This window comes from Rhinopithecus bieti, unplaced genomic scaffold, assembly GCF_001698545.2.
Source record: "Rhinopithecus bieti isolate Rb0 unplaced genomic scaffold, ASM169854v2 scaffold_6904, whole genome shotgun sequence".
Classification (NCBI taxonomy): domain Eukaryota; kingdom Metazoa; phylum Chordata; class Mammalia; order Primates; family Cercopithecidae; genus Rhinopithecus; species Rhinopithecus bieti.
In genome coordinates, this window is record NW_016805192.1 from 769,819 (window position 1) to 789,857 (window position 20,039).

The 20,039-nt window shown below is 49.1% G+C and overlaps 1 protein-coding gene across 21 annotated transcripts in view; it reads left to right on the forward strand.

Annotated features, from left to right (window-relative positions):
* The window catches only part of MAPT (microtubule associated protein tau), a 140,537-nt gene that overhangs the window by 10,306 nt on the left and 110,192 nt on the right, over positions 1-20,039 (forward strand). The window contains exon 1 of one of the 21 annotated variants that reach the window (XM_017871620.1): positions 3,907-3,958. The exons of the other annotated variants lie outside the window; for them this stretch is intronic. The gene's annotated coding sequence lies outside the window, so the exon portion shown is untranslated. Of the gene's footprint in view, positions 1-3,906; positions 3,959-20,039 lie in introns of those variants that run through there. 21 annotated transcript variants of the gene reach the window in all.

Consider the following 20,039-nt stretch of genomic DNA (forward strand, 5'->3'; position numbering starts at 1 on the left):
CCACCACGCCCGGCCAAGGTTTTATATATATATAAATGAGATCAGGCTTGGTGGCTCACACTTGTAATCCCAGCACTGTGGGAGGATCGCTTGAAGCCAGGAGTCTGAGACTAGCCTGGTCAACAAAGCAAAACCCTGTCTTTACAAAAGAAAACTAAAAATTAGCTGGGCATGATGGCATGCGTCTGTAGCCCTGTCTACTTGGGAGGCTGAAGCAAGAGGATCACTTGAGCCCGGAGTTCAAGGCTACAGTGAACTATGATTATCCCACAGCACTCCAGCCTGGGTGGCACAGCAAGGTCCTGTCTCTAAACATTTTTTTAAAAATTCTATTTATATTTACATGTATTTAAATGTGAATATTCACTACCTATTTGTTGCATGCCTGGATTTTTTATATTGGGCTTGCTGAAAACCTGAACAGCTTTCTACTTGACAATGCATCAGAATTTAAATCAGCGTATGTTAATAAGTCGAGCAAAGGTTATATATGCAAATAAAACTGTTGTCTATAACCTCCTGTAACATTGGGGCACAGCAAACATCATGGTGTAGATGCATATGAACCTGTCCCTTTCATAGCTTCTCACTGCCAGGAAACATTAGGAATAGCCGTTGGGAAGAGTCACCAGCCCTCCCACCATCCATTTTCTGTCTTGTCTTTTCCCTGTGAGCAGGGGAAATTCCACACTGGCCCCAATCCCCAGTGCAGCGGCTCAGCCTCTGCCTCTGCTGCCGCTCTCCAGGAGGCCAGCTTAGAAACAGAGGATTTTGCAGAACATCCCTAAATCCGCTTGAATAAAGGAGTGATCATTCATAAACTCACCTGAACCTTCTTAAAACCTATTTAATATTTTTCCCGGATAATCCTATCGGGATAACTTGCCTCCTGGGCTTCTCTCCACCAGGTTCAGTTCTTCCTTTAGTGGTGAAGTTCCTCCCTTCTTAGCATCTCAGCTGTGCCTGAGAAAAGGCCAGCGGTAGCTGCACTCTGTTCCCTGTGGAGTGTTAATAAAGACTGAATAAATTGAAATAAATCCCTTTCAATGTCACTAAAGTGCTATAAATAATCATGAACCAATGTTTGATGGCGGATGAGAAATGCAAGAAAAAAGTTTTCATCAGTAGGATTCATGTTATAAGTTGACAATCTGGGCCAAGTTAAAAAAAATAAAAATAAAAAGACTTTAAGAAATAGCTTATCATTTGTTACCAGCAAGACTGAATTCCAGAAGCGAGCCACTCCCTCATTTTGTGGGCCCCTGTTATCACTGGCTGCTTAGGGTTGCCAAGCCCTGAATTCATTTGTCAACTAAGAGGTTTTTGGCCAAGATTAAGATTTCCCATGCCTCCATATTTCCATCTGAGAAATGGAGATTATGCTGTCTTTCCCCTCAGAATGGGTGATAATGTGGTCTCTCTTCTCATAGTCAGAACTGAAATAAAACAACTTAAGAGAATTTCTTTGAGCTTCTCAGAAGTGCTGCAGGACTAGGGGATGCCTCCCGGGAGCCGCAGTCGGGTGCTGATCTGAAGTCTTTGGTGGGCTGACTTTAGCCTGACCTGAAATAGTATAGCTGCTGCCACCTGGCTCCCTTAGTGCCAGACTGTGCAGCTGGTTCCTAGGGGTGAGGACTGAGCCAGCAAGGTCCATGCCCAGGAGGGATGCATGGGTGGCCACAGAGCAGCCTGCACTGATCTTGTCTATCCCCTGCTTTAGAAGGAAGGAGACCTAAACCAGGATGCAAGACAGTGGGTGGGGGTGCCTTGAGCATGACCTCAAGTGATTTCCAGCCCCTGCCAGTGCTGACTTCTCTGGGGAAGGGCTGGGACTTCCTTCTGGGCTCAAGTCATGACCATTACCTGGAATTTCCTGGGAGCTTTTCCATTTTTCTGGAGTTTTCAGTTTCTTCCTAACCAGACAGGGACTTGGTACAGAATCTCATATCCTAATTATGCCCAGGAGCAGCGTCTCCCCACCACTCACAGCATTTAGCATGTGACAGGAATTGATTAAGGCATGAGTGATTAAATTAAAGCCAGGCGTTGACTTGGATGGTGTAATATTCTGGTGACTGTTTGGTGGCAAAGGCACATGGCAGACTCGTTTATTGAACTGCTTGCACCTGGAATTTGAATTGAGCCAGAGCGGGACTGAAGTCAGTTTACCTTCACCCTGGAAATGGAGGGTTTCTCCGGAGCGTGGATGGTGGGAGGTATTTCAGGGTGTATGTGTAACCCCCACCCTGACAATGGCACATCTTTTCTCCAGCGTGGCCAGGTTTGAGTGCCAGTCCTGGGTGTCCAGTGGCCCCATAGCCTTGCATTTTAGTAAAATGCTGCCCCCATTACCACCTGGTCTGTCCACTTCGGTCACTGGAATTTGCCATCTTCCAGTCCCCAATGTGGCAAGCCATGGAGACTTAAGCTCTTCCCCCTCCACATCCTGGAACAGACCCACCAGTTTCTTGCAGGCATTGCCTCAGTTTGCCCCTCTCTTTCCAGTCACACTCTCACCAGCGATAACATGATTTTAGGCCTTATCACCTCACCCTCGGATCCTTATGGAAACAATGAGTTGTTCCCTGTTTCAGTTCCAAAATTCATATCCAATCCGTTTTGCGTGCCATTGCCAAATTCTTCCCAGAGCAACCCCATCACCTGCCCTGGCCCTCTCCAAGTGTGGTCCTGCCATGAGCATCACCTGCTAAGCCAAGCTGGCCTCGAGCTGCCTGCCTGGGTCCCCACACCTTGGCTCACCTCCCTGCCCAGTCCCACCTCCCGCTTCCTGTCAGCCTGCCCTGTGGCTCCTTCATAGATGCCGTGCTCTTTCTGCCCCTTGCTCACCCATGGCAGCTTTGCCCCTCTCTCCCTGCCCTACCCCATATTTAAATCGCCCTGACTTTCCTCAGTGTCCATCCTCCCTGAAGCTTTCCCCAGCCTTGACACTCAAGGTCCAGAGGCTGCGCGTTTCCTCTTACCTGTGGCAGAGCCGCGCTCCTCAGTGCTCACAGTTCCCCTCTGGCCCCCGCTTCCTGTGTAGGACTCATCTGCCCACAGGTTGCACGTCTTATGAAGGCAAGCACTGTGTCTTACGTGACTTTCCTTCTCCAGTCACAGAGCTGGGCACATACGTAGCTCAAAACCCTCTTGATTAACACAGGTGGATGCTGAGAAATCAAACAGGCGATGTCAAATGAGCTCTCCTTATTTAAATCAAGTCAGTTCTCCACCTCCTAGTTACTCAGTTCCAGTACTGTATATACTTGGAAATAATAAAAACCACATTTCCTTTAAAACATTCTATAATTGTTCCTTTGCCCTACTTCAGACCGACTTAACACACTCCCCATTGGTCCAAATGAGTTTTGCTATACGAAGATGCTGATAATAATAGCAGCAGTGGATTATTCTACTAAAACCATTGCCTCGTTAATCCTCAGTCCCAACAAGGTGGGGATTATTATCCTCATTTTGCAGAGAAGCAAACTGAGGCTCAGAGATTTCACAGCTGGGGAGGGAGCCAGATCATGCTTCTGTCCAGGCCCAAGCTCTCCCCCGCTTGCCTTCCTGCCTCTGCAACCTCAGAGCATCCCCCATCTGGTTCCACTGGCTATGCTAGTTGTGCAGGAACCAAAAGCCACGTCTCTAGTGCTAAGGACTGGAGAAGCCATGCCCTCCAGGCTCTGTGAATGGGTCACATGTAACATGAGCCTGGAGAAATTATTTGAAACTGAAGGCAAGCCTCTAAACCAGGCTGCTGCTTCATGGCGCCGGTGACGCCAGAACCAAATTTAGTGCTGTGGGCAGGTCCACACTTATCAAAAAGAGAAGCTTATTTTTCTTCCGGCTCACATCAAGCATGAAAATGTTCACACACACACACCCAACACACACACTTTCCGGAGGGGTCCATGTGGCTAGAGGCTGGAAGATGTGGATGAGAGGAGCCTGGCGGGTAAGCCCAGGGAAGATGACATTCAGCTTCCCAGACAGCGTCTACAGGGAGAAATTTAATTAAAAGTGGGGCGGTTTCCCTGAGCGAGGCAGACAAAGTCAGCCCTCTACTGTTAAGAAAAAGGGTCACAGTGAGAGGGGAGGTGAAGAGACTGAGTCTGTATTTTCCAGTCTGTTGGGCTACACGCCTGATCCCCTTCCTCAAAATCCACTTTACTTTCCCCATGTCTACACCAGTGTGGTTCACACTCTGGGACAAGGAAAAGGGGGAGTGATGGGGAACAGAGAAGGGAGGAGCTCACACAGCTAAGGCTGGGGTTATGCATGTCGAATTACTTAGAATTTGCAACCTCACAGGGTACTTTTATGGCATTGAAATACACTTCCCACAGCCACCCTCCCTCTAACTAAAAGCAAGAGTCATTTCTCAGTTCTGGTCTTGCCTCCCACCTTCTCCTCCACATTTTAAAAAATCCACCAGCTGCAAAGTGAAGACACCATATGTGAGATCCCACCCTAGTTTCTGTTTTATCAGGGTTTGGAGCAGGTGGAGCAGGCAGAGGGATGGTTTCAGCCTGTACGTTGTATTAAGGGTGAGTGCTGAGTCATTCTTCAAGAAAAGTTTTAGAAGCACCCAAAACTGAAGGGTGGAGCCACCTGGGGACAGTAGCCTCAGTCCTGGCCCTGAGCACGGCCTGCATAGGCCCCTCTGGATCCCAGCGGGAGCTGCAGAGTGTGGGCACCTTGGCACACAGCCCTGAGTGCAAAAGTAGGAGCTGGACAGAGGGCATCTGTCGCCATCGGGCAGCCCAGGGCACACTGGTCATAGCCGAAGACCACGAGCACCCTATACCCGGGGGACAGATGCAACCAGTGTGCCCTGGGCTGCCCAGTGGCAACACAGAGATCGACACCTGGACCCCATGTCACAGGGACTCCACTACCAAGACTCCCGAGACTGCCACCTTCCAGTGGGATAAGCCCTACCTCCTACTGGGCCCACAATGTGCAGAGAACACTTGGGACGACCTGGCTTTCTAGATACACAAATATTGATCCAATCTGGGCTAATTAGAAGGTCAGTCCCAGTAAAAAAATCAAAGTCAGCTGGGTGTGAGGCTCACTCCTGTAATCCCAGCATTTTGGGAGGGCAAGGCGGGCGGATCATTTGAAGCCAGAAGTTCAAGACCAGCCTGGGCAACATAGCAAAACCCTGTCTCTACTAAAAGTACAAATAACTAGGCTGGGTGTGGGGGCTCATGCCTATAATCCCAACACTTTGGGAGGCTGAGGCATGTAGACACCTGAGATCAGGAGTTTGAGACCAGCCTGGTCAACACAGCGAAACCCCGTCTCTACTAAAAACACAAAAATTAGTCAAGCATGATGGCATGCACCTGCAATCCTGGCTACTGGGGAGGCTGAGACAGGAGAGAATCATTTGAATCCAGGAGGCAGAGGTTGCAGTGAGCTGAGATTGGACCACTGCACTCCAGCCTGGGTGACGGAGCAAGACTCTGTCTCAAAAAAAAAAAAAAAAAAAAAAATAGCTGGACCTGGTGGTGCACTACCTGTAATCCCAGCTATTTGGAGGCTGAGGCTCGAGAATCACTTGAACCCGGGAGGCAGTGGTTGCAGTGAGCCGAGTCCAGCCTGGGTGACAGAGTGAGTGAGACTCCGTTTCAAAAAAATAATAAATCTGAGTCACTTTAATATTCTTATTTGGATGTCAACCTCTAGGTGTTTGAGACAGGGGAGTGACATGGGGGCACGGTGTGACCTCACACTTGGGAAGCCCACATGATGCGATATCAGGGTGCTGGGAGGTCCCCCCACTCCCCAAATTACTAACAAGTGGATAGTACTTTACAGTTTATATGATCTTATTTGATTCTTGACATGAGCCTGTGAGTGAAAAATTCCTTCCCCTCTTCTACAGATTAGGACATTGAGATTCAGGGAGCTTCAGCGGGATTCAGGAAGTCAAGTGGCACCTGGAGTCCCGTGGCTAATTTGAGGCTGGTAGGAGAGTCGAACCCAGGACTTGTGCTTCTCATACCTGGGTTTCTGCTCCCTGGGGCATGGTCTTCCCCCTCGCTTTCCCATTCACTGCTTTAGCCTAGGGCTCTTACCCTTTATTAAACTGCCAGTGCCTCCCTGCTTTTCTTGCCCAAAGACAAAGAAAAAAGTGTTTTGTTTCTATTTTGTTTTCATAGGGCAGAGACCTGGAATTTCAGCTTGAGAACTTTTACCATATGATAAATAAATCATCAACAGATGGCTTTTTCCTTAAAAAAAAAAAAAAAAAACAACTCTAAGATGTATTTGCAGGGAGGCATAATTTGTGCCAAAAAGTGCTCACCACACTGTAGTCATGGGGATAGGAGGCAGCCGCAGGTGAAGGGAGAAATCTCAGAGTCCAGGCAGCCCCCTTCTGGGCTGAACTGGGGAGCTGGGGGCACTGCCAGCCCTGCCAGGTTCTCCTAGGAGGCGACAGTTCATATGGCCGTGGGAGGAGGCAGAGGGAGCCTCATGTGTACCCACATTTCCAGGGATCCAGAAGACAGAAGGAGGAAAACCACCGTCATGTTAAAGCAGACAGTTAGGTAACACATCCTGTAATACAAGTTATTTTTTCCACATCTAAAGGCTAAAAATAGTTGCTAGAATTTAAAGATAATTGGTAAATGAGTTTCTATCCTTCTAGTTTCACATCAAATGGAATCACGCTGCCTTCACGTTACTAGTGCCCGTTATTTGTGTTTAATTTCCACAATGTTGTCTAATTCCACTCTTTGGGCTTCCCCAGGGATCCAGACTCCCTCACTCGCCCATCACAGGGAGATGCTTTATTTATCTTTGTGTCCTCTGAGCTGGGCATAGCACATGGCACTGAATAAGCACTCAGTAATTGATTCGTGAATGAATAAATGGATGAGTGGGTGAGTTCAATATCGACTACAAAACCCCTAAGGCCACATGCTAGCGAGTGGCTGCGCCTGTAGTCCCAGCTGCTCAGGAATCTGAGGCAGGAGGATCTCTTGAGCCCAGGAGTTTGAAACCGGCCTGGGCGATATAGCGAGAACCTATCTCAAATGACAAAAACAGGGCCAGGTGCAATGGCTTACGCCTGGAATCCCAGCGCTTTAGGAGACCGAGATGGGAGGATCACTTGAGGCCAGGAGTTCGAGACCAGCCTGGGCAACATAGGGAGACCCTGTCACTACATTTTTTTTTTTTTTTAATTAGCTGGGCATGGCGGCGTGCGCTTGTAGTTCCAGATACTCGGGAGGCTGAGGCAGGCAGATCACTTGAGCCCAGGAAATTGAGGCTGCAGCGAGCCATGATGGCACCACTGCATTGCAGCCTGGGCGTCAGAATGATACCTGTTCTCAAAAAGCAAACAAACAACAACAAAAAAGTACAGCCTTTCTTAAAGAGACTTGAGAACAGAAAGGGGAACAGATGCATAACTTATATATTTATTTGTTCATCTTTCCACCTTCCTGGAAGGTGGAGGGGAACCGGTCTGCATTTGGAGTTTTGAGTGCTAAAAGTGGGAATCATGCACTGTTTGCCATGATCTGTTCAAAAGTTAAGCCAAATGCCTTAGATTCTCCTGAAAACTGGAATGCCACTGTAAGCTATGAGCCCCACTTCAAAGATAAAAGATCTTGATGAACAGGGTTGGGTCTGTGGACTGGGCCTCTCCCTGCCAAACAAGGAACGGTGGTGACCAGTTGAAGGCAAATCACTTAAATCCTTACTGTCTCCTAATAGGTGTGGTCCCAGGTAGGGCTGTCAGAATTAGCAAATTAAAACATAGAGCATCTATGTAAATTAGAATTTCAGATAACAACAAATAATTGGCATAGGCTGCATAATATCCCCCAAAGATATCAGGTCCTAATCTCCAGAACCTGTGAATGTGATCTGATTTGGAAAAGGGGTCTTTTCAGATGTGGTTAAATTAAGGATTTTGAGATGGGGGAATTATCCTGTATTATCTAGGCAGGTCCTAAATGCAGTCACACTCGTCCTTGTAAGAGGAAGGAAGAGGGAGATGGAAAACACAGAAGAGAAGACGATGTGGTGATGGAGGCAGAGATTGGAGTGATGTGGCCACAAGCCAAGGACTGCTGGCAGCCACCAGCAGCCAGAAAAGGCCAGGAACCAATTTTCTCTTGGAGCTCCAGAGGGAGTGTGGCCCTGCTGACACCTTAACTTCAACCTGGTGATCCTTATTTTAGACTTTGGCCTCCAGAAGTGTGAGGGAATGAATATCTGTTGTTCTAAGACACCAAGTTTATGGTCCTTTCCTACAGCAGCCACAGGAAGCAAAAACAATAAGTATGCACCATGCAATGTTTGGGACACACACCAAAAATATTACTTGTTGTTCACCTGAAATTCAAATTTAACTGGGCCTCCTGTATTTTATTTGGCCAACCTAGTTCCCAGGCCCAAAGAAAGAGGCTTTTGAAATTTGCAAGAAAGCTGGTTGGAGCTGTCAGAAAGTGGACTTTGTAAACACAGTACCACTGAACCAATTTGAACTGTACTACCTCTAGGCAAAAGAGAGGGCAGTCAGACAGTTTTTCGTGATTTATTCTTTCAACAGCCATTTGAGTGCTTACTACGAAACAGAAGCTATGTGTAAGGGTGGAGGTATTAGCTGTTAATCAGGACCTCCAGGCTAAGTTACTGTATTAGTCCATTTTCATGCTGCTGATAAAGACATACCTGAGACTGGGCAATTTACAGAAGGAAGAGGTTTAATTGGACTTACAGTTCCATGTGACTGGGGAAACCTCACATGGTAGAAGGCAAGGAGGAGCAAGTCACATCTTACATGGATGGCAGCAGGCAGAGAGACAGCACGCACTTGTGCAGGAGAACTCCTCTTTTTAAAACCATCAGATCTCGTTAGACTTACTCACTATCAAGAGAACAGCACAGAAAAGACCTGCCCCCATGATTCAGTTACCTCCCACCAGGTCCCTCCCACAACACGTGGGAATTCAAGGTGAGATTTGTTACCATATCAGTTACCAACCCTTCCAGATAAATCACGTGAAATATCGCCATTAACAGAGTGAGCTCAGGTGGTTCTTCAGTGCATTTCTGATACCTGAGCCTTCCCTGGGAATTTCACAGCCCATCAGGCTCCCCCAACTTTGATGGCAGGATGGCAGGGCCCAGGTTAGGCAGGAGGAGATGTTACCACAGGCCTGAAAGGCAGGGAGGGGCAGATGCTACAGGAAGGTGCTGGCTCTGGATTCCCTGGAGGAGCTTTCAAGGGAAGTAGATGCACACTGTCTCCATCATTTCATGTCCATCACACTCTAAAATGCTTTGGACAAGGAACAAAAGTTAAAGACAAATGTGGCCCATTTTCCTGTACAAAGAGGGCTGCCCCCATGCCAGGTTGTTGGCATCAGTGGGCATGAGGCTTTTCTGCTGCCCTAGTGGGGGGGTTCTCTCGTTCACCATTGGCTCTCTGACACCTGGAGAGACCCCCACCCTTGGGCTTTTGTGATGCTCACAGAATCCACACTGTTGGAGCTTTAAGGCACCTGGGTCAACTGGAACAGGCAGAGGGTATTAGGACAGCCCAGCATTGCCCCAAAATATCCGGGCCTGATAAAAGAGAAAAACAGGTAGCTCACAGGAAACGGATAAAAAAAGGAAGAGGGATTTAACATGAAAAGGTGCTTGATCTCTCTCATAGTAAAAAGACTGCTGATTCCATCCAGGCAAGTGACAGGAAAAAAAAAATTAGCTTAAAAAGATTGCTGATAAAACCACGGCGAGACGCTGCTGCTCAGGGATCTGAGGGTGTGGGCATCATGAGTGGGAGAGGAAGACCACACCCCTGGAACAAAGGGCAGCTATCTGTCAGATGCCCTTTGACAGCACCGCAGCCTCCAAGAATTAACCCTTTCCGTGTGAGCAGAGGCGTCCATGAGGGGGCACACTGATGAATCATCTGTTATGCAGAAGTCTGGAAAACATCAGGATGGAACTGGTGAAATAAGTGTGGCCTCTGAAGGAATGGAACGGTCCCTCTGTGCTGCTTCGGGTGCCCCTGAGATTCTGCGGGCCAGTGAGAAAAGCAGTGAGGAGCAAGGCGGGTACTGTGCACTGTCCTCTGCGTGCAATGTAGGCCAGTGCATGTGATGGAGTCCACACAGACACAGCCTAACTCTGGAAGGAAGAACAAGAATCCACTTTCAGTGGTGGCCTCTGGCAGGGAGAAACTAGGTGAAGGAAGATGTCATTTCCATTTTTCTACTATTAATTTTTTATTACCATGCTTAAATATTACTTTTACCTTTTTTTTTTTTTTTTTTTGAGACAGGGTCTCTCTCTGTTGCCCAGGCAGGAATGCAGTGGTGCAGTCATGGTTCACTGCAGCCTCAACCTCCCAGGCTCAAGCAATCCTCCCACCTCAGCCTCTTGAGTAGCTGGGACTACAGGCATGCATGCCACCACACCCAGCTATTTTTTTTTTTATCGAGATGGAGGCTTTCTGTGTTGCCCAGGGTGGTCTCAAACTCCTAGACTCAAGCAGTCCTCCTGCCTCGGCCTCCCAAAGGGCTGGGATTACAACATGAGTCATCCTGACCAGCCAATTACCTTTTTAAAAAGACTGAATGCATGTATATGCTCAGGCATCAGCGCACTTGGAAAGAGTGGGAATATCTGGAAGAAGGGTTCTTTTAAAAGGCTCCTCAAGTGATGCTGGCAGGCATGACGAATGTCCCTTGTCACAAAAGCTCTGATCTGGCCTAACCCTCTCATGTTAGAGACTGGAAAGAGTGTGTATGTGTGTGTGTGTGTGTGTGGTGTGTGCAAAGTGTGGGGGGATGGGGGTGAGTGTGTGTGGTGTGTAAGCATGAATGTGTATGTGTGTGGTGGGGGGTGTGCTGTGTGAGCATGTATGTATCTGTGTGTGGTAGTGTGTGTGTTGAGGTATGATGGTGTATATGTGTACGTATGCGTGGTGTGAGGTGTGTGAGGTGTGCATGGTGTGTATGGTGTGTGTGATGTGTGTGGTGTGTGAGCATGTGTGAATGTGTGATTGTGTATGTTTGAGAATGTGTGGTGTGGTGTGATATGTGTGTGTGGTGTGTGAGCATGTGTGTGATGTGTCTGTGTGGTGTGTGTGAGCGTGTGTTGTGTGTGTGATGGGTGTGTGCAGTATGTGAGTGTGTGTGTGCAGTGTGTCTGTGAACATGTGTGTGCAGTGTGTCTGTGAGCATGTGTGAGTGAGTGTGTGAGTGAGTGTATGTGTGTACAGCATATATAAGGCATGAAACTGAACACAGCACCTTTAGAGCGCTGTCCTGGAGTCAGAGGGGGTGGGCAGGAGGAGAAGGGAGGTGGGCTAGTGTGCTGAAGTATCTACTCCTTGTTATGGTTTGTGACAACCCAGACTAGCCCATGAGCCACCCTGGTCCCTGCATTTCCAATGAGACCTCAGTGGACACGTTCCCTGAGGTGAGGCTAACTGGTGTCATTTGATGATCTTGATGCCAAATCCTTTTATATCAAAAACAACCGGAACACTCTGTTTTCTCTTAGTGCTTTCACCTAGATGACCACATTTCATCCTCCCAGCCACTCCGGGTCAGGTAGCACTGCTGGTTTGAAAGGGAAGCCTCCGCTGGAGTAACTTCCGTGGGCAGATTCACACCCTACCCACACTCCTGTCCCAGTCGGCCCACCATGGTGGTCTCTGGTTCCTCCAGAATTCCCACTTTTCAGCTCATCCCCACATTCCCAGAGGGACCGAGAGCACAGCCCCAAGGCCCTGCTCTTTGGAGGCAGTCTCCCCACCCAGAGAAGCAGCAAGGCATTCCTGGGTTTCTCTTTCACATGCAGAACTTCAGTGCTCAGAGGTGTTCCCACCAGTCCTCAGAGGGCTCCGTTCCGCTTTAACCATCGTGCTGTTGCGTGGGCTCTGCAGAGGGCGGGTGGCCCAGTGTGGCTCAGTGCAGTTTTCCTGACGTGGAGTCTGAGCCTGCTCTGCTGTTTATTAATTAAGGATCACTCTGCTTGCAGAACCCTGAACTCCCCAGAACTGTGAGGTGGGAGAACCCCGAGAGGCCACCTGGCCCTGCTTCCCACCTGTTGCCCAAACCCCCTCTCTGCCTTCTTGACAGTCACCCCAACTCCCAGTGATCCCCATCAATCATCTGACAAGGGGACTGAGAGGGAAGAGAAAGGAGGGGCCCAAAGAGAAAGGTAAAAGTGTTGGGAGCAGCCCCCAAATGTGTGACATCCTTCAGCGGAGTTGCCCACTTTCCCTTTTCTCCTCCCTGCAGGACCTCCCTTCTCCTCAGTCCTCCCCAACTTCTGAGGTTACATTGAGAAAAGTCCGCAGAGAGGTGCCAGCATCATAAGGTGTTAAGGACCACGAGTTTGGCATTTTAACAGATGCCAGAGCCACTTGAGAAATGTGGTAACTAAGCCCAGAGAGGTACAGTTACCTCCCCAGAGTCACACAGCAGGTTCATCGCAAAGCACAGATGTCCTTCCCCTGCAGATCCCTTTCTGTGCCCCACATCATCTTCCTCCAGCGTATGGGCCACCTAGAGACAGGCCCTCAGACTCACCTGGCCAGAGGTGCCATCTTGTGGGAGAGGCTTGGCCAGGAAGCACCGATACTTGAGATCCCAAAAAATGAAGGCTTGGCCTGTCAGATGACAGACTTCGGTCATGGGGACGCATGATCTGTTTTGCACACGCGTCCCCTCAGCAGCAGCCTTCCAGAACATTCCCACTTTCTTCTGTAATGAGAAGAACTCTTTCCCTGCAGCCTCCTGCCCATCTCGTCCTGGGAGACCCTTGCTTCAGTGTCTTTGATAAATCATTCTGTTTTGCAGAGTGCGAGCTCTGCCTCGGAGGGTTCGCATCCACCTGTGTTGAGTAACCAATACTAAGGTCGAGTGGTCACCTCTCATAAGAGCTAGGGTCATCTCATGCCTGGTGACTAGGACTTGCCCTCAAGGAAAAAAAAAAATCAAAACAAAAGCAAAAACAACAAACATGCATCTCTCAAAGAAGGCTCTGAGTCCAGGTAAATTTCCTTCCACTGAAGCAGCCAGGCTGAATTTGAATTGTCTTTGCCCCTGCTTAAAACTAACGCAAATTTTCCTAGAGAATGCCCACTAATTCCTGGAGGGGGCACGGGCATTCCTGATGCCCATGAGAGGACCATTTGCTCTTCCCTCGTGTGCTAAATAACAGAAGCGACATTTGTTGCTGGAAAGTATCAGTGAGGTTAATAAGGTGTCTCCTGCCCAGGGTGAGGGAGCAGTTCCCAATGACAAACGCTGTGTGGGAAAGGGCCATAGAACCGCCAGCCCCTTTCGTCCACCCATAATGTGGTGAGGCCTGTGGATCCTGGAGGATTTCAGCATCTTTTTATTTATTTATTTTAGACGGAATCTCACTCTGTCGCCCAAGCTCCACCTCCCGGGTTTACGCCATTCTCTTGCCTCAGCCTCCCGAGTAGCTGAGACTACAGGCACCCACCACCTCGCCCGGCTAGTTTTTTGCATTTTTTAGTAGAGATGGGGTTTCACCTTGTTAGCCAGGATGGTCTCGATCTCTTGACCTTGTGATCCGCCCGTCTCGGCCTCCCAAAGTGCTGGGATTACAGGCTTGAGCCACCGTGCCCGACCTTTTTTTTTTTTTTTTTTTTAACAGAGTGTTGCTGTCACCCAGGCTGGAGTGCAGTGGCACGATCTCGGTTCACTGCAACCCCTGCCTCCTGGGTTCAAGCGATTGTCATGTCTCAGCCTCCTGAGGAGCTAAGATTACAGGTGCGCACTACCATGCCTGACTAATTTTTGTATTATTAGTAGAGTGAGGTTTCACTATGTTGGCCAGGTTGGTCTCAAACTCCTGACCTCAGGTGATCCACCCACCTCAGCCTCCCAAAGTGATGGAATTACAGGCATGAACCACCACACCCAGCCAGCATCTTTCATTTTTCTGTCCACTTTGGCCCTTTCCTCTCTCACTGTCTTCCTTTTCCATTTCCAAAGTCAGTCCATCTCACTGTTAGCACAAAAACTGCTAGAGCGCTCGTCATTGGTCATCTCTCCCTGCACCTGGCCTGTCTGTTCTCAGCCACTGAAGCGTTTCCCCCAGCTGTTGCTTTAATCATTTTATTGTTATCATGCCTTACTTAAGAAATGAACATGAGATGCATTTACCTGTCTCTTCCTGCCACTCTGCAGAGCCAGCAAGATGTGGTGGAAAGGGCCCAGGCTTTGGAGGAGGGCTGGCTGGGGTTGGATCTTGGCTGGCCCCTACTAGCTGTGTGACCTTGGGTAAGCAGCTGGACCTCTCTGAGCCTGATTCGGAATCATAGCACCTCTCTTTCAGGGCTGCTGTAAGGAATAGCAGTGATTTGTGTAAAGCAGAGAGCACAGCCAGCAACTGGCCCCTAGCCACACTGCAGAGCACCTACTGTGATAAGCTGCCATTGTGGTGTGTGAAGCAAAGGGGAAATATGCCTGCTGTAGTAAGCTTCCTGTAAGGCAGTTTGTAGAACCAGAGATGGGTTCCAAGGTTGCAAAGGGACTCTTAGTATATTAGTCCATTCTCACATTACTATAAAGACCTACCTGAGACTGGATCATTTATAAAGAAACGAGGTTTAATTGGCTCACACTGGCTGGGCATGGTGGCTTACGCCTGTAATCCCAGTATTTTGGGAGACCAAGGCCAGCGGATCTCTTGAGGTCAGGAATTTGAGACCACCCTGGCCAATATGGTGAAACCCTGTCTGTTCTAAAATAAAATACAAAAATTAGCTGGGCATGGTGGTGTGCGCCTGGAATCCCAGCTACTCAGGAGGCTGAGGTGGGAGAATTACTTGAGCCCAGGAGGCGGAATTTGCGGTGAGCCAAGATCACCCCACTGCAGCAGCCTGGGCAGCAGACTGAGACTCCGCCTCAAAAAAAGAAAAGAAAAAGAACTGCGAGAAATAAATTGTTGTTTGTGAGTCATATGGTCTGTGGTACCTTGTTGTGGTACTGGGAGTCTTTCGTCTCCCTGACCCTGCCTGTTGCCTCAGCACTGCTCAGCCCTGCCTGCTCCCTACCTTCCTCCCCTTGGCCTCTCCTGCCTCTACTGGGCCCCTGGTGCCTCCTCTAGAGACAGTCCTCCTGGGACCAATTGTGTTCTCACTTACACGAGGCATCCAGGACTACAGAGAACCAGAGGAAGGGGCGCCCACCCGCCCTCCTCCCTGGCATCCTCACGCTGCAGAGGTCAGAGCCTCATCCCGGCCCCTTACCTGCCCCTACCCTAAAGAGAACTGTGGTCAGTTCCCGAGGCCAGATCCATGAACGGCCTTGTGGAAGATGGTGAGCTTACACCCAGAGCTGGCTCCGATGACCCTTTCGCCTTTACATGTTTCTACCTTCCCCTCGCTACCTTCCCCCACTGCTGGGCACAGAGTGGAGGCAGGTTGGGTTTAAAGCTCAGAAGGGCTTAAAGGGGGTGGGGCGCAGTGGCTCATGCCTGTAATCCCAGCACTTTGGGAGGCCAAGGCAGAGGATCACTTGAGCCCAGGAGTTCGAGACCAGCCTGGGCAACATAGTGAGACTACGTCTCTACAAAAAATAAAAATGAATAAAATTAGCTTGGCATAGTGGCATGCACCTGCAGTCCCTGCTACTCAGAAGGCTGAGGTGGGAGGATCACTGGTGCCCAGGAGTTTGAGATGGCAGTGAGCTGTGCTGGCATCACAGCACTCCAGCCTGAGTAACAGAATGAGATCCTGTCTCAAAACAGACAAACAGAAAAAGAAGGCTTAAAGGGGACTCCAGGTGGGCCTGGCAGCACAAAGCTATGAAGGTCTATCTTAGACACAAGCTCTGTTACTAGGCCTTTGCAGGCTGGCCTGGGTACCTGGCTGCCATAGACAGGGAACCTTCCAGATGAGCTGTAGGCGTGGAGCACAGGAGCCAGGGTGCTCTTCCTGGGCTGTGTCCACAGGCAGTACGTACACAGGCTTTGTACACGTCCGGCGGATCCAGTGCATATTTTTGTGTTTTTCTTTTGTTTGGGGGGGTGGATTTGGTTTTCCCCTGAGCCCTCTGTCCTCCTGTCACCTGGCTGGTGCTTGGCAATGTTGACCAGCTGCCTGGCTGGAGCTGGCAGTGGCTGAGGCTGTGACAGCTAACATGTTCCTGAGTCCTCCCATTTCTTCACCATAATGCCCTGTTGAGTTTGCAGATACTGTCTCTGTTTTTATCTCCCAGGAAAACTGAGGTTCAGAATGGCTAGGCCACCTTCCCACAGTCCTCAGCTCATGAGGGCCACACAGGGCATTGGGGTGGCCTTCTTCTCAGCCTTGACCCTCTGGCCCCATCTTTGCTGCCTCAAGGGGTCTCCTCTCCTGAGCTGCGCACCTTCTGCCTGGCAGCTCCAACTCTATGGCTGTTTTCAGTGGTTCAGCACTGCCCCTTGACCTTCCCTGGCCCTCTGCAGATGCCAGACTGCAGCACTCTGGCAAGGTCTGGGGTGGTTGCATGGGTCCTGTCACCTCTATACACCTCCGAGTGCCTGGGAATCCTGCAGATACGCCCTCCTTAGCCATCCCTAACACATAGAGGACATTTCTGAGGTCCCTGAGAGAGTGGGGCACCTCTGCAGGATCCAACTGCCGGACCCAGGAAGGATAGCAGCAGCGTGAGGGGTTCCATTAGCCACAAACTCATGGCATGGAGCCTCCACCGACCTCGCCCCTCATCTGCTGTTTAGCACCTGGCACGCCGTGTATACTTACTAATTATTATGTAATAATAGTAAATTATAGTGGCAAATGTATGCATCTTTACACAATTGTTATACAGCATGATGAACAAGTCACTAATTGTAAGGAATAAATGTGGAGGTGAGAAAAATCTGACTGCCAAAGTTTTTACTCCTTCCTTCCCTCCCCAGACTTTTAAATGAAAGTTTAGGGATAATCCCTTAGTTGTCCTGGTAGTAGGACTTGTAATTAAAATAATTGGGCCAAGAACCCTTCTATGCTTCTCCTTTTAGGTTTGGGTGTCAGTTCGGGGTGTTTCTCACTGGTGAAAGCCTGGTGCAGGACAGACCCTGGGAAGCTTTCTCTTCCAGAAAGGACCATCAACATGCCTTGCAGAAGAATTCTCTTCTCCAGACCCAGACCTGGTGTCCTGGCACCCACTGGGCAAGTGGGTCCTAGAAGACAAACCTGGTCAGAGCTGGAGGCTGCTTAGCATTCCCCATGCACACTAGCAGCTCGGCGAGCTCAGGAAGATGCAGCCTCTCCTTGCCTCACCAGCCTGGGTCAGGACAGCGTCCCCTGGAGGATGCACAGGGCCTGGCCTCTGGTCACCCAGCCTGGAGGGAAAGCTCAATCGAGCATCATGTCACCTGGTGCCCCCATGCAGGGTGGCACTGGTGAGACCCCCAAGCCAATGATACTACCTCACAGGAGTGCGGGCCCAGTGTGGCCAGATCATCTTGACTTTTCAAGATAAATCAGAAATCATATTTCTGTGAGATATCCCTATTTTCCAGTGATGGTGACTAAATTAGAAGTTTTTGAATTTTGTAACATGCTCCTAGGCTGTTTGTCTGATTTAAACTCTATCTGGAGGAATTCAAGCTAGACTTTAGGAATAACTTCTTGAGGCAAGGGTTTTGAGACCTTAGGGAAAGAAGGACGTCTTTGGGGTATTCTGACTGTTGTCCTCCTGGAAGGGAAGACCAGGGAACTAGAAGATTGCCCTTAGTGAAGTTCAAAGCACCTAAGCCTGGGACCCTCAGCGGGTGTTCTTGAGTTACAGATTCTCCCTGAGGCCTCTCTCTGGCTCCATAGAATGGCTGATTCTGTAACTCTGTGAGTCTGCTTTTTTTTTGAGACGGAGTCTTGCACTGTCACCCAGGCTGGAGTGCAGTGGAGCTGGAGTGCCGTGGAGCAATCTCGGCTCACTGCAACCTCTGTCTCCCAGGTTCAAGCAACTCTCCTACCTCAGCCTCCCAAGTAGCTGGGATTACAAGCGTGCACCACCACACCTGGCTCATTTTTGTGTTTTTAGTAGAGATGGCCCGAAGTGCTAGGATTACAGGCATGAGCCACCGTGTCCAGCCATAACTCTGTGACTCTTGTTACAAAGGCCTTATATTTTGCTCTTTGAGGTTGGTTTTAGTTTGATGCCTGTTGGTTGCCATCTTTTAACTAGAGATGTTTTATCAAAGTACCCAGTCAAAGTGTCCAAACAAATTATACCTTAAAGTTTGAAAATGTCCAGCATGTCTAATTGAATGCCTGTTGTGCCAGGCACTGGGCTGCTGAGGAACTGAGTCCTGTCCCTGGAGGCTAGCTAGAGAACACACACACAGACACACACACACACACACATACACACACACACACACACACACAGTGGTCTCACAAGTCAGTTTTATATTCTACCTATATGCAATAAAGGTATTATAATGCTGAGGCACCTTGACATAAAAGTTTTTCTTAAAGGAGAGGATGCCTAGAACAGGCATTACCTGAAGCCTCCTCTCTCCAGCATTGGTTGTCTTCTGTCACGACTCAGGGTTTTTCATTGAGAATGGGATGGAAATGTGGTCTAAATATAGGGCCAATGTTGGGACTGGATCCCCTCTGGGAAGTCAGACCAGGCTAGGGCAGGTCCCTGGAGTCATCAGGAAAAGCCTCTGGAGCCAGAAACAAAACAAAACAAAACAAAAAAATGGTGTTAACTAAACTCAGTCCCAAATCCTGAATTGGAGTCGGGTCAAGCAAAATAATCAAAGGAGTCAGCAAAGGGCAAGTCAGAGAGACCAAGTGACACCAGCGTCTTCCAGGGAGCCCTGTGGCGAGTGACAGAGCCTGGACTCTGGAGTAGGACTCATCTTGTGTCTCCCGCCACTCGTTAGCTGGGTGACCTTGAGCCAAGCCCCTTAACCTCTTGGACCCCATGTTCTTATCTCTAAGTGGGGGCTGGTAATATCTTCCCCTTCAAGGAATGCCCTCTAAGGGGTGTTGTGAAGATCAGGTAAGGTGGCAGGGGTGGGACTCCTGGCCAGGAACAGGCGCATAATCAATGCTAAGTCTCTCCTCCTCTCCACCTGCTGGATGCTGCAGATCCTAAGGATTTCAATGTGAATGAGACAAAACCCCTGCCCTCCAGGAGCCTTTGAGAATCAGAGAACTAGACCCATTTACAGAACAAGGGGATGCAGAGTGTGGATGAAGTTTTGGGGATTAATAGAGCAGAGGGCTCCCCAGCCCCAGTCTGGACATCCCTAGGTCAACAGTAGCCCTTCAGTGGCTAGTTTAGCCCAGAGGATCCCATAGGGTTGACTCCTAACTCAAGAGCATGAGACAATCCCCAGGAAAGGCACCCTGGAAGGGGTCCGGCTGTCCCCGATTTACCTGTGGGCACTGGGGGAATGCCCTCACGGCTCTGTATGGTTCTGGGTTCCTCCAGTAAAAAGTAATCAAATTCTTTCACGTTAGTGTCTTTCTCCACCTCATTGCACATCATGCAGCTATTCATTGACTCAGCAAGTATCAGCTTTGCATGCAACCTTGGCCTGCCCACTTTAGCTTTTAGTAATAGCTCCCTTCTTGAATAATACAAACCAGTGGGGAAACAGAACCTAACTCTTACCTCTGGGAGGGTTATTTGCTTTGAGAACATCTGACCTGCAGTTTCGCTCATATGGCAGTGAAGTTTCGTGCACACACTCTAGAGCCAGGCAGCCTGGGTTCAAACCCCAGCTCTGCCAGGTCCTAACTGCATGAATTTGGGCAAGTCACTCAACCTCTCCATGCTTGAGTTTCCTCATCTGTAAGATTGGAGCAGTGGTAATACCTGCTTCTTAGGGTTCAGAAGATAATTAAATGAATTAAGATGGGTGAAGTGCTTAGAATGGAGTGTTGCAAGGAGTAAGTGCTATGCAAGTGTTTGATTTAAAATGAAAGACCCTTAAATACATTCTTTGTGCATTTCACAAGCCCTTCATTTTGCATTTTTTTTTTTTTTTTTTTTTTTTTTTTTTTT